This window comes from Rhinopithecus bieti, unplaced genomic scaffold, assembly GCF_001698545.2.
Source record: "Rhinopithecus bieti isolate Rb0 unplaced genomic scaffold, ASM169854v2 scaffold_5260, whole genome shotgun sequence".
NCBI classification, from domain to species: domain Eukaryota; kingdom Metazoa; phylum Chordata; class Mammalia; order Primates; family Cercopithecidae; genus Rhinopithecus; species Rhinopithecus bieti.
Genome location: NW_016805896.1, coordinates 7738887 through 7752238, shown reverse-complemented (window position 1 = coordinate 7752238; position 13352 = coordinate 7738887).

Genomic DNA, 13352 nt, shown 5'->3' with positions numbered 1-13352 from the left:
GATATTATTAGCTAGGATGATGGCCCTGTGTTTTCTAAGCTGCAGAAGTATTTTAAGAGCTGCTGCTAATTAACTATTAAATAAATGCTTGGATGACGTTATCTTCATAACAGATAAGCTACTTGGAAACTGTTTTCAGTAAAATGGAATGAGTTGGATTTTCTTTGTATTTTTGTTAACCTTTGCCTGTCTTTTCTAAATCTCAGATACAACACTATACTGTGTATTGTTTTTGACTTGAGGTCTCGTAAAGCTTAAAGAAGGAACTGGTAAAAAGATTGCTATGAAATGGTCTATGAGAATTAGAGGTCTTCAATACCGATGTTCCCTCTGCTTTGAGGCAAATCTAGCACAATGCATGTGGTTGTTAACACAGGAAGGGAAAGAAACCTAACAGAGGCAAATGTTTCAAATTTTACAGAGTAAATCACATTATATGTTACAGAGAATTATATATTCAGTAAGTTGAATACTTTTCTAAAAAACCATTTGAATGAGAAAAGAAAAACTAAAAAAAGCTAGCAAAAGTGAGTGCCTTGTATTTGTTTTAAGGCTATGACAGATTATTTCATTGAAATAATTAAATGTTTGAAAATTAAATGTAAACTTCAATTTTAAGGACAAAAAAGATTTCTTAAATAGGTAAATACAGGTATCTTAAGACATTTAGCACTTTTGGCAAACATTCATCTTCCTTTGTAAAAAAATTACTTAAAGAAAAGTTTGTTTTCAAAAACAGAATTTAAATGTGCAACTTGCTTACATTCACCAAGCCAATGACATAAGTATTTATTGGGAGGGGCAGGTTGAGGAGCAGGTGGGACAGCCTTGGGAGAACAGGACAATGATAAATGAGACATAGGAGTTTACAATTCAGTGGCAAAAGGAGAAGCCTTCTGGAGGAAACCCATTCACCTTCTAGAGGGTAATGGCCCTGTGGTACTGATACAAGGACATGCGTGCTGGTTCAACATTAAATAACATTGACAACATTGGTGATGGCACTGGGGCAAGGCATTATGGGCAGGAGACCAGGAGAAAGAGGTTGCTATATAGGCTTGGAGGAGAAAAGAGAGAAATTTGCTTAATTTAAATCCACCAACCAACCAACCCATGCACTGCACCACCCACTCACCCATCGAATAACCAATAGATATTACCACACATCCACTGCAGACAAATTGCTGTGCTGGTTGCTGTGAGGGAGATGTAAAGGCGAATAAGACCCAGTTCCTGACCTCAGAAAAATAACCTAAATGCCAGCATTTTCCTTCCAGTGAAAAGGTCAGTCCTTGTTGGTTCATTATCTTGCCACTTTACCTGACAAACAATGACAGAGAATTTCCTTCCCTCTTTCTGCTAATAGATAAGCCTTGTCATTTTGATGGTTTTTTGTTTTTCCTTTGGGTTTAACTTTCCTCTTTCAAAGAAATGAAAGCCTGGATCTTGCTTCCCAAAGGCAATTTTATTTCTTTGATACTGTTCCCAAGACTCTGCTTAAGCTTTTTAAAGTCAAAGAAAGTTAGGCATGGATTATCCTAGATAGAAAGGTATATTGACTCATTAACTACCCTTTGTGGAATACTCCACATTTTTTTTTCCCTACAAGGTGTTTAATACCTTGCTGCATTCCATTCACGAAGGCTGTGGTGATAAGTCATTGATATAAATATATTTTAGGCCGAAAGTGGTAGAACAGTGAAAAAATAAATTAAAAACTGCATATTTGCCTGGAGCTAAGGCTAGAGAAATCAGCTTCATTATTTTTTGTTGCTTAGTTGGTCTTATGGGTAAGTCTGTTTAAACCATTACATCATTCTTGCCCACTTCCAGAGATTTCAAAGGAAATTTCTAATTAAGAGGATCTGCAACCTAGCTCCAATTATGAAAACTATGTTCCTGTTTTTAGGTGTTTCCTTCAACGTGGAAGACCAAGTAGATTTGTGGTTGCTACTTGTATGCTTGGGGGTCGGGGAATCATTCATCATAGTCACATGACTAGCTCCTACTCACTGGCATAAATTTAAATTTTAGAACTCCAGATAAACTTGACAAAACGATTGGTGCTCGAAAAGTAGATCCTGAGCTTCACTAGAATTTGCCTGGGTGCCTGGGTCTCAGCTCTGGCTGTCTGGAGAGTTTCTCTAATCTCTCGATAGGCCTTGTCAAAAACTTCATTCAATCAAGTCCCTAGGCTGCACACAGCACCCAGACCCTGGGCCTGGCCCATGAAACTGTTTTCTCCTAGGCCTCCTGGCCTCTGATGGAAGGGGCTGACTTGAAGACCTCTGACATGCCCTGGAGACATTTCCCCCATTGTCTTTGGGATTAACATTTGGGTGCTTGTTACTCATATAAATTTTTGCAGCTGGCTTGAATTTCTCCTCAAAAAATGGGTTTTTCTTTTCTATCACATTGTCAGGCTGCAAGTTTTCCAAACTTTTATGCTCTGCTTCCCTTATAAAGCTGAATGCCTTTAACAGCACCCAAGTTACCTCTTGAATGCTTTGCTGCTTTGAAATTTCTTCTGCCAGATACCCTACATAATTTCTCTCAAGTTCAAAGTTCCACAGATCTCTAGGGCAGGGGCAAAATGCCGCCAGTCTCTTGCTAAAACATAACAAAAGTCAGCTTTGCTCCACTTCCCAACAAGTTTCTCATCTTCATCTGAGACCACCTCAGCCTGGACTTTATTATCCATATCACTATGAGGCTTTTGGTCAAAGCCATTCCATAAGTCTCTAGGAAGTTCGAAACTTTCCTGCATTTTCCTGTGTTCTCCTGAGCCCTCCAAACTTTTCCAACCTCTGCCTGTTACTCAATTCCAAAGTTGCTTCCACATTTTTGGGTATCTTTTCAGCAACGCTTCACTCTACTGGTACCAATTTACTATATTAATCCATTTTCATGCTGTTGATAAAGACATACCTGAGACTGGGAAGAAAAAGAGGTTTAATTGGACTTATGGCTCCACATGGCTGGGGAGGCCTCAGAGTCATAGCAGGAGGTGAAAGGCACTTCTTACATGGCGGTGGCAAGAGAAAATGAGGAGGATGCAAAAATGGACTACAGGCATATGCCACCAGGCCTGGCTAATTTTTGTATTTTTAGTAGTCATGGGGTTTCACCATGGTGGCCAGACTGGTCTCGAACTCCTGACCTTGGGTGATCCACCCACCTCAGCCTCCCAAAATGCTGGGTTTACATCTGTGAGTCACTGTGCCCGGCCCTGGATACTATTATTCTAAATGAAGTAACTCAGGAATGGAAAATCAAATATCATATGCTCTTACTCATATGTGGGAGCTGAGCTACAAGGATGCAAAGGCATAAGAAAGATACATCGGAACTTGGGGATTCAGGAGAAAGGGTGGGGGACAGGGAGGGATAAAGACTATACACTGGGTACAGTGTATACTGTTCAGGTGCTGGGTGCACTAAAATCTCAGAAATCACCACTAATGAATTTATCCATGTAAACAAACACAACCTGATCCCCACAAAACCTACTGAAATAAAAAATAAAAAATAAATTAAAAAAAAATCCCCACCAGGATGTCCTATATTCCTATAGTCAACATGGAGGCAATGAATATTCACTGCAAGCCCATGGCAGACACTGCTGGTTGCCTGTCCAATATCTGATCTCCTCTTCTTCCCTGCTCATAGAGAGTCTCTATTACTTCAGGGTTAGAAATAACACAGCAATGCAACTTGTGCAGCTGGGTGGTCATGTGACATAGTTTTGCCCAATTGAATATCTATAGGTGGCATTTCTGAGGAATATATTTCCTTATTAAAAAGGGACAGATTGGCCGGGTGCGGTGGCTCAAGCCTGTAATCCCAGCCACTTTGGCGGAGGCCGAGGACGGGCGGATCACGAGGTCAGGAGATCGAGACCATCCTGGCTAACATTGGGTGAAACCCCGTTCTCTACTAAAAAATTCAAAAATCTAGCTGGGCGAGGGCGGGGCGCCTGTAGTCCCAGCTACTCCGGAGGCTGAGGCAGGAGAATGGCGTAAACCCGGGAGGCGGAGCTTGCAGTGAGCTGGAGATCCGGGGCCACTTGCACTCCAGCCTGGGCGACAGAGCGAGACTCCGTCTCAAAAAAAAAAAAAAAAAAAAAAGGGGACAGATTCACCTGTAATCGCAGCACTTTGGGAGGCCAAGTGGGGTGGAACCACTTGAGGTCAGGAGTTTGAGACCAGCCTGGCTGACATGGTTAAATCCCATCTCTACTAAAAATACAAAAATTAGTCAGGCATGGTGGCGCATGCCTGTAATCCCAGCTACTCTGGAGGTTGAGGCAGGAGAATCACTTGAACCCAGGAGGCAGAGGTTGCAGTGAGTCGAGATCATGCCACTGCACTCCAGCCTGGGCAACAGAGTGAAATTCCATCTCAAGGAAAAGAAAAGGGAAAGATTCAGTTGCCATTTGTTTTTGCCTCTGGACACTTTCAACCATTCTTTCTCTTGGAAGTCAGTAAAAATGCTTGTATGTACTGGGTCCAAGTTATGATGGTGAGGATTAAAGCCACTGGTGAGGGCAGTGCAGCAGGAAAGCTGAAGGGTCCTGGTTCCTGGATGACCCACTTGAGCAGCTGCAGAAGTCCTAACTTGGCTTCTTGGAGCTTCTTGTTATTCAAAAGAACACACCCCTACTTGACAAAGCCATTGTAGCTGGGTTTTAGTTCTGTGTGGCCAAACGCGGTCCTAACTGGTGGAGGGCCTGAAATGCAACACACTCAAAGCTGAGTGAGCATCTCCTTCATGCTGCTTCTCTGTTTCTTTTCTATCCAGTTGCCCAAGTGGACACCCTGGATGCCATCTTCACTCCTGCTCCTCCCTCATTGCTGTTAGCTGGGACACCTGTTGTGCTGCTGCCACCAAAGGTGCTCTGAGCACAACCTCTGCTACCCAGCCACTGCGACCCACTGAGTGCAACCTCTCAAGCTCCTGGCAGGCAGCTGCCAGAGCTTCTGACTTTGAGGAAATCCCTGCTTGCAGTATTTGGGTGCTGCAGAATCCAGTATGGCTGGGTGGAGAGAGGGATACTCTGGTTCGGGGCCACCGTCTTGGTAGCTCCTTACCGAGCTTGTCTGCAGATGGAGTCTGTGTGACAGAGCCTCTGTTTTATCCTTTTGCGCAAAGAGGATCTAGCAGGGATTCTGGCTTGAGCACTCTCAGTCTATCTGAGCTGCTATAATAAAATACCATACCCGAGTTTATTTCTCAAAGTTCTAGAGGTCGGTAAGTCCAAGATCAAGGCACTAGCAGATTTGGTGTCTGGTGAAGGTGTATTTCTTCACAGATGGCACCTCTTGCTTTGTTCTCACATGGCAGAAGGGGTTAACTTGCTCTCTAGGGTCTCTCCTAAGGACACTGATTCCGTTCATCAGGGCTTTGCCCTCATGACCAAATCATCTTCCAAAGGCCCTACCTGCTAATACCATCACATCAGTGATTAGTTTTCAACATATGAATTTTGTGGGACACAGCAAGTGCTATGGTTTGTCATAAAATTCATATGCTATTTTTTTTTTATCCTAGAAGCCCTTGAAATACTATTATAATATTAATCTTTTAGTTTCCTTTCTCGTATTATATTAGGAGAGGGAGTGACAAAAGTTTGAGAGACTCGCAGGCATGTGGGCTATGGGAGCTTTAGGCACAGGCTCTCAAAGGTAAACACTGGCTGCCATGTTTGATGAATTGCCAAGCCCTTTCAGTTTTACCTCATAAACACTGCCCTACTTGGTCCATTTCTCTACATCCCCACAGGTGGTACTCCACCCAGCTCCTCTCATCCCTTGCATGAATTCCTATAGCTTCCTGATTGACCTCTCAGCCCCCAGGTCTGCCTTCTTTCATTCTGTTTTCCACCTTGCATTCACAGAAGTCCTGTCTGTTCATGTCACATCACCCCTACTTTCAACGACAGAGTTTCTCCGATGCTTTCAGGATGAAAGAACAGACTCCCTCATCTGCCTTGTGGTTGATCTTCATGCAAAGACTCCTTCCTGCCACTTTGTTTCTCACCAGTGTTCTTTATTTGCTACCCTCCAGTCCTACTGGACAATTCTGTAAGCAATGTGTGCTCCCTTGGATCTTTAGGAGTCTGCAAATACAGTTGGTCCCCCATGTCTGTGGGTTCCACATCCACAAATTCAACCAACCACTGAAGGAAAACATCCGGAAAAATTCCACGAAATAACAATTCAATAAAAAAACACAAAAATATACGATAAGAACTATTTACATAGCATTTACATTGTATTAGGTATTATAAGTAACTAAAGATAATTTAAAGTATATAGGTGGATGTGCATAGGTTATATACAAATATACTACATCGTTTTATACCAGGGACTCGGATGTTGGTATCCCCTGGGGTCCTGGAACTAAGGGATGATTGTATTGTATTATTCCCTTGAATATCAGCCACCTTCTCCTGCCTCCCCTTTATCTTCCTAATTCCTACTTATCCTTCAGATTCCTATTTAGGTATCACTTCTTTCAGGACGCCCTCTCTGAGCTCTAAGACACAGCGAGGTTTCCCACCCCACAAATGAAGTTCTCAGAGCATGTTGTATATATCCCCTCATAAGAGCACGGACCCTGGGTCGGAAAGATGGGTTTCAATCTGGGATTGACCATTTACTTGCGATGTGATCTTGGGTGGGTTATCCTTTTTAGATGCAGTTTTCTTATCTATAGAAATGGGAACAACAGTCTGGGTGTGGTGGCTCACACCTGTAATTTCAGCACTTTGGGAGGCTGATGGTGACAGATCACCTGAGGTCAGGGGTTCGAGACCAGCCAGACCAATATGGAGAAACCTCATCTCTACTAAAAATACAAAATTAGCTGGGCACGGTGGCGCATGCCTGTAATCCCAGCCACTCGGGAGACTGAATCAGGAGAATCAATTGAATCCAGGAGGTGGAGATTGCAGTGAGCCGAGATCGCTCCATTGCACTCCAGCCTGGGCGACAAGAGTAAAACTCCATCTCAAAAAAAAAAAAAAAAAAAAAAAAAAAAAAAGAGGAACAACAGTAGTAGCTACCTCTTAATGTTGCTGTGTAAATTAAATGAAACAATGCATATGATTTCCTATGGATGATATAGTGGTACTGGGGAGAAGAAGCCACAGTGGAGACAGGAAATGCCCCATGCACCTCTCAGGTGGTGCCTGTTCACAGGACTAGCTGTCTAACCAAAGGCTGTGTCCGGGAGCTCCTGGCAGTGATGACTAGTGGGAAGTGAGCCTGCGGCCAGGGCAGGCCTGGGTGCTGCGGCCAGGGTTGAGAATCAGAGAATAACTGTGTTGATCAACATAGGCACAAATGAAGCACGCCTTCCCTGAAACATTCTGGGGAAGTCTCTTAGGAGCACGCCAGGGCATGGGGAGCTGGCAGATAAATAATCGATTGATATTAAAAATAACTTCTAACCTGTCTTCTGCATTCAGTGGATCTGGTATTTACTGAAGGGTAAATTTTGACTGTTTGGAAATGATGTTAGGTACTTCCCCCAAATTACTTCAATGAATGAACCCATACAAGCACATACCAGCTGCCCTTCCTTCCTCCCTCCATCTGCCTAGGAGACCGACAGAATTTCTCCAATGCTGTTTACCCCAGCAGATCTAATCAGATTATAGAATGTTTTAAAGCACCACAATGAACTAGCTGGAGATAGACTAAAAGAGAAAAAAGGGAATTCAAGGAAATGTGAAGTTTGGGCTAAATCTGAGTAAAAATACAAGAAGTCTCAGGGTGTGAGCAGAAACCTAGAACAGAAGGCAGAGTGGTAGAGGGGATCCTCTTTCTGTGAATAGTAAGTTGGGAGAACACCTGAGCGAGGTCAGGAGATAAGCTGGTAATGGGATCATCCACAGTTTGGAAATGGGTGCTGGATACACCTGCTGTGTATCAAATTCTCCTCCAGCAGCAACTGTTGACTTCTCCTTTTCAATCCTCCTAAAACATAATCAGGCCCTGACACTGGGCGACAGTCGGGAGGCGACAAAGCCAATAGACAAAAGACAGATGCTCCAAAAATGGTCAACACTGGCAACACGCTAAGGCAAAAAATTTAAATAAAACAACACTCCTCTTGAAGAAGCTGGCAAGGGTTAAATAAGAGCATTTCCCCCTCAAGCATGAATTCTAGTGAGATGTACCTAATAGTTAACTGAATAAGGAGGGCATGTCCTTCATTCTCCCAGCCCATATTTCAAACTGTTCTTTTACAGTGAGTTATCTGTGAAAGATAAGTTAGTTATCTCAGCCTTCCAAAGAACAGACTCTCAGCAATTAACTGATTCATGGATCATAGTCCTCTCTAGGTTGCTATCATAATGGTGTCTCTACAGGTTGCCTTTTCCTGTTGCCAGAACAAATAATGTCCACATCTATTATCCAGAATGACTAATGCAGGGAAATCATATTTCTCCCAAATATGCTCCAGGTAACTGGTGCACACAGAACTGAATCACAGTGACAAGAACTCGAGTGCTATTTTCATCTAATAGGACAACTAGAAAGAAAAGTAACATTCTCTAGGCCTGAGAAAAAATAGGATAGAAAATGACCTGATTCGCAATTTATCTCCATGGAGAAATAGGTAAACATCTAAAAAAATGGAAATATAACTCACATACCATAAAAGTAGGTGAATGATTTAAGTTGCAAAATGAGGCAGAGAAGAAAGAACTGAGAACTGTTCAGTATAGGAGCAGAAACTTCCATAGAGATCTCTAAATACAGGAAGAGATCATTACAGCATGAGGAGGCTGAAGTCCTGTCCAGGACTGAGATTTTGAGACTAAGTGGGTTTGTGAGTGATTTGCCTCAAGGATGGGAGGTCAGTCACATGTCCTCTCAAGACTGCATTTGCTTCAATGGGAAAATGGTAATTTACATGGCTAAACTTCTCCAGCTTTAGATGGGGGCAAATAGGATACAGATGCAGAACTGGCATGATTCTATAGAGCCTTCACAGAAAAGAAACCAAAAGTGAAGGCATAGTGTGCAGGATAGGGTTAAGATTTAAAAAAAAAACAACATAAAGCCAGTGGAGCAGACCATTTTACAACAGGAACTGTGGTCGGCCGGGTGTGGTAGTTCATGTAATCCCAGCACTTTGGGAGGCCGAGGCAGGTGGATCACAAGGTCAAGAGATCGAGACCACCCTGGCTAACACAATGAAATCCCATCTCTACTGAAAACACAAAAATTAGCTGGGCGTGGTGGCACGCGGCTGTAGTCCCAGCTACTCGGGAGGCTGAGGCAGGAGAATTGCTTGAACCTGGGAGGTAGACATTGCAGTGAGCCGAGATCTTGCCACTGCACTCCAGCCTGGTGACAGAGTGAGACTCCGTCTAAAAACAAAACAAAACAAAACAAAAAAAACCTGTGGTCTACTCTCAGAACAATCATATTACCCCACGACTCTTACTCATGAATCACTGATGTGTGATAAAAACATGATTATATGAAAACTTTTTTCTTTTTTTTTGAGACAGCATCTCACTCTATCACCCAGGCTAGAGTGCAGTGGTGCAATCTAGGTTCACTGCAGCCTTGATCTCTTGGGCTCAAGTGATCCTCCTGCCTCAGCCTTCTGAGTAGCTGCGACTACAAGGCACATCACCGCACCCAGCTAATTTTTGTATTTTTTGGGGGTAGAGATGGAGTTTCCTCATGTTGCCCAGGCTGGTCTCAAGCTCCTGAATTCAAGCAATCCACCTGCTTCGGCCTCTCAAAGTGCATTTCATGGCTGGGCGTGGTGGCTCATGCCTGTAATCCCTTTGGGGCTTGGGAGGCATAAGCTACCACACCCAGCCATGAAAACTTTTAACAGGCAATTATACTGCTTCAAGATGGCAACTCAAACTATGAAAAATGAAATTGTTGGTAGTTTACTGGATTTATAAAAATCAGTCATCTCCTTAAAAGGTGAACTGAAAAACAGACTTGCTTTACTTTGTCAATAACTGTGTTCCTAAGAGTAGTAAAGGGCACACAGAATGAGGCAGAAACATTTATGCAAAAACTATAGATTGATGATTCTCTTTTTCTTAATTATGATGTATCTTTTCTTTGTCCTTTCTTCCATGGCCAAGCGGGTGGGTTCATGGTTTGACTCTGAAGGCCAAGGAGGAGGATTGAGATATGGCTTCTCAACCCAAACTTGAAAGTCAGTTTTAGCGTAATGTTAGTTGATTTATTTAGTTTCAGGTTGAGGGTTTTGTTTTTCAAAACAAACCAATGGTTTTTTTTTTTTTTTTTAAGTACAACTTCTTTGTACTCAAGAGCTTCTGACTCAAGCTATTCACTCTTAAAATTCCAGAGACAGGCCTGGCATGCTAACTTACAACTGTAATCCCAACACTTTGGGGGGCTGAGGCAGGCTGACTGCTTGAGCCCAGGAGTTCGAGACCAGCCTGGCCTACATGGTGAAACCCCGTCTCTACAAAAAAATTAAAAAATTAGCCAGGCGTGGTGACGTGCACCTGTAGTCCCAGCTACTCAGGAGACTGAAGTGGGAAGATCACTTGAGCCCAGGGAGGTTGAGGCTGTAGTGAGCCATGATTGCACCACTGCACTCCAACTTGGGCTACAGAGTGAGACCACTTCAAAAAAAAATAAAGAAAGGAAAAAAAAAAAAAATCCCAGACTCAGAACCAAGAAGTGGCAAGGCATATGACAGATCAGTTTTCTACTCTCTTCCCCAGTGGACACCTGTGAAAAAATGCATAGTGCCCCATCCTCAAATTCCTTATCTATCTTTTCTTTTCTTTTTTTAAAAGAGATGTTTCATTCTGTTGACCAGACTGGAGTGCAGTAGTGCGATCTCGGCTTACCGCAACCTCTGCCTCCCAAGTTCAAGTGATTCTTGTGTCTCAGCCTCCCGAGTAGCTGGGATTATAGGTGCCCACCACCATGCCTGACTAATTTTCATATTTTTAGCAGAGACAGGGTTTTGCTATATTGGCCAGGCTGGTCTCAAACTCCTCGAGTGGCCTCAAGTGATCCACTTGCCTCGGCCTTCCAAAGTGCTGGGACTATAGGCATGAGTCACCGCCCCTGGCCCCTTATCTTTCTTGAGCTACTTCTGTTTATTCATTTCTATAACTAGGATTCCAATGCGCTTGGCTAACTGAGGAAAGTTGAGAAGTGACTGATGGAAAGACAGACCTCCAAAATGGCTGGACTGAAATTTTACTCTTTCCTAATCCCTGGCTCTCCACTGTACTCCGTTAAGAGTTGACTGGGGTAATCCTGCACAGGTATTGGCTGGGTGGAAAAGCTCCACACCCTGTGGCCATATTTCGTGCTACAGAGCTGCATCTCTTCCTAGGTGCCACAGTTTGTAAACTCTTCCTAGCAGCTAGCCTGGATGAAATGTGTGCTATCTGTGGATCTCACATTTTCTGTCCCATTTGTCTCATTTAGTGTCTCCATTGAATGATCCGTGTTATCAAAGAGCAGGAGATGTACCCAGAGCTTCCATTTCATACATAGGTTTCTCTTGATTTCCACCTAACACTGACTGAGGAGTATCAGCTGAGGACTGTCATGTTTTTCAGTCTTAGACAAAGAAGTTGGAGGATCAGGGTAGGGCGTTCCACACACTAAGAAAACAAGTTATTTTTGGAAGTTAAAAGCTGAGGGAACTGGGAAACAGTGTTGTAATGGAAGGAATACAAAACAGGGAACCAGGAGATTTTATTTCTAGCCTTGGTTATTTCATGACCCATATGAGGTCTGGGGCCCGTCACTCACCCTCTAGGGGGTTCATTCCCATGAGGAGGAGGGACCAGATCCTTTCCAAGGTCCCCTCTGTCTCTAAACTTCTATAATCTGCCTACAGATGGTATTTTCCATGCTTGGCACTATGTCTTCTGGCCATGTGTTTCTGAGCACACAGAATCTTTTTCTTATCTTTACTCATCACTGCCTCTGACCCTGAGACCATTCTTAGCTTAGGTCATTCAACCACATCTCTTACTTTTCAGTTGCCTGTGTCTTTTAGAGCTAGTATTTGAGTCAATCTATGGGAACGCATCCTTTCAAGTCATTTTTTTAAGCCATTAAATGGAAGTCATTGAATTAAATGAACTAAGAAAAATGTATTCATTGGGAAGCGATACAAATTCAACCTGGGATTTCTAGACAAGTTTACATTTCATCCATTTCTAGGAACTCAGATATTTTATGATGAGTACAAGTTTCACTGATATCACTCATTTGACCTTACTTCGTTACACTGTCACGTGGCTGCAGTCTTGACCTTGACGGCACAAAGACCGGCCACCATCAGGAATGTGATTTTCACACTGTCATTCAACAGAACCTCAAACAGCACCTACTTCTGAAGATACAACAATGAAAACATAAGCCCTGATATCAAAGAGCTTATAGCTTTCCAGGGGACCGAGATATGCACAGAGAGCTATATCAGTGCAAAGGAGTGAAATCTAATCAGCTTGGGGATGACACTTGGTAAATCCTGAAGGATGTGCATGAATCACCTAAGCCAGAAGAGGCTGAGCACATCTTTTTACTCATTTCAGTGTAATAAGAATTGAATCAGCACTTATTGTTTTCAATGATTTGGCTTTTTCTGACTTCAGATATATAAGGAATCAAAGGACATCTGATTCTAACCCAACTTATTTCTAAACTCAAATTTACTTTGCAATATCTAAATTTGGGAGTCAAATGCTCTAGTGTACACTACTTGATGAAATACTCTAAATCTTGAGATAGATCTCGGGAAGTTTCGGTCAATCTAAGTCAAGCCTATAGGTTCTTCTAGCACACATTCCTGAAATATAGTAAAGTGGCCACGTATGGGTTTAGTCACAGGTTTATCCCCATGAAACAGGAAAGAAGGGCTGAAGGCTTAAGTATAAGATGGAATGAATGATTTGGGATGACAGGAAGATTTGGGGCATAAAATATTGAGAAACTATTTTATGCTACAAGTTCTCTTAACCAAACCCCACTGGCAATTCTCCAGCTTCTGTGTAACACTTCCCATTGGATGCTGCAGCATATTGAACGCTCAATTTTTCTTTAGTCACCTCAGCCATCTCTGCTATTTGCTAGTTACATAAGTTAAACTGTATGCAAGCCGAAGAGATATAAATTTATGTTATCTTTCTTTTCCTCATTCAAATGTATTTTATTTAGTTTTTAAGAGTTAGTCAAGTGCAGTAGTGAGAGTGAGGAAAGAGTAGAACAAGCAGTTTGATCTGTAACTGACAGTGAATGATCAATTGAGACAACTATCTTTGGACCAGTTTTTTTTTTTTTTTTTTTTTTTTTTTTTTTTTTTTT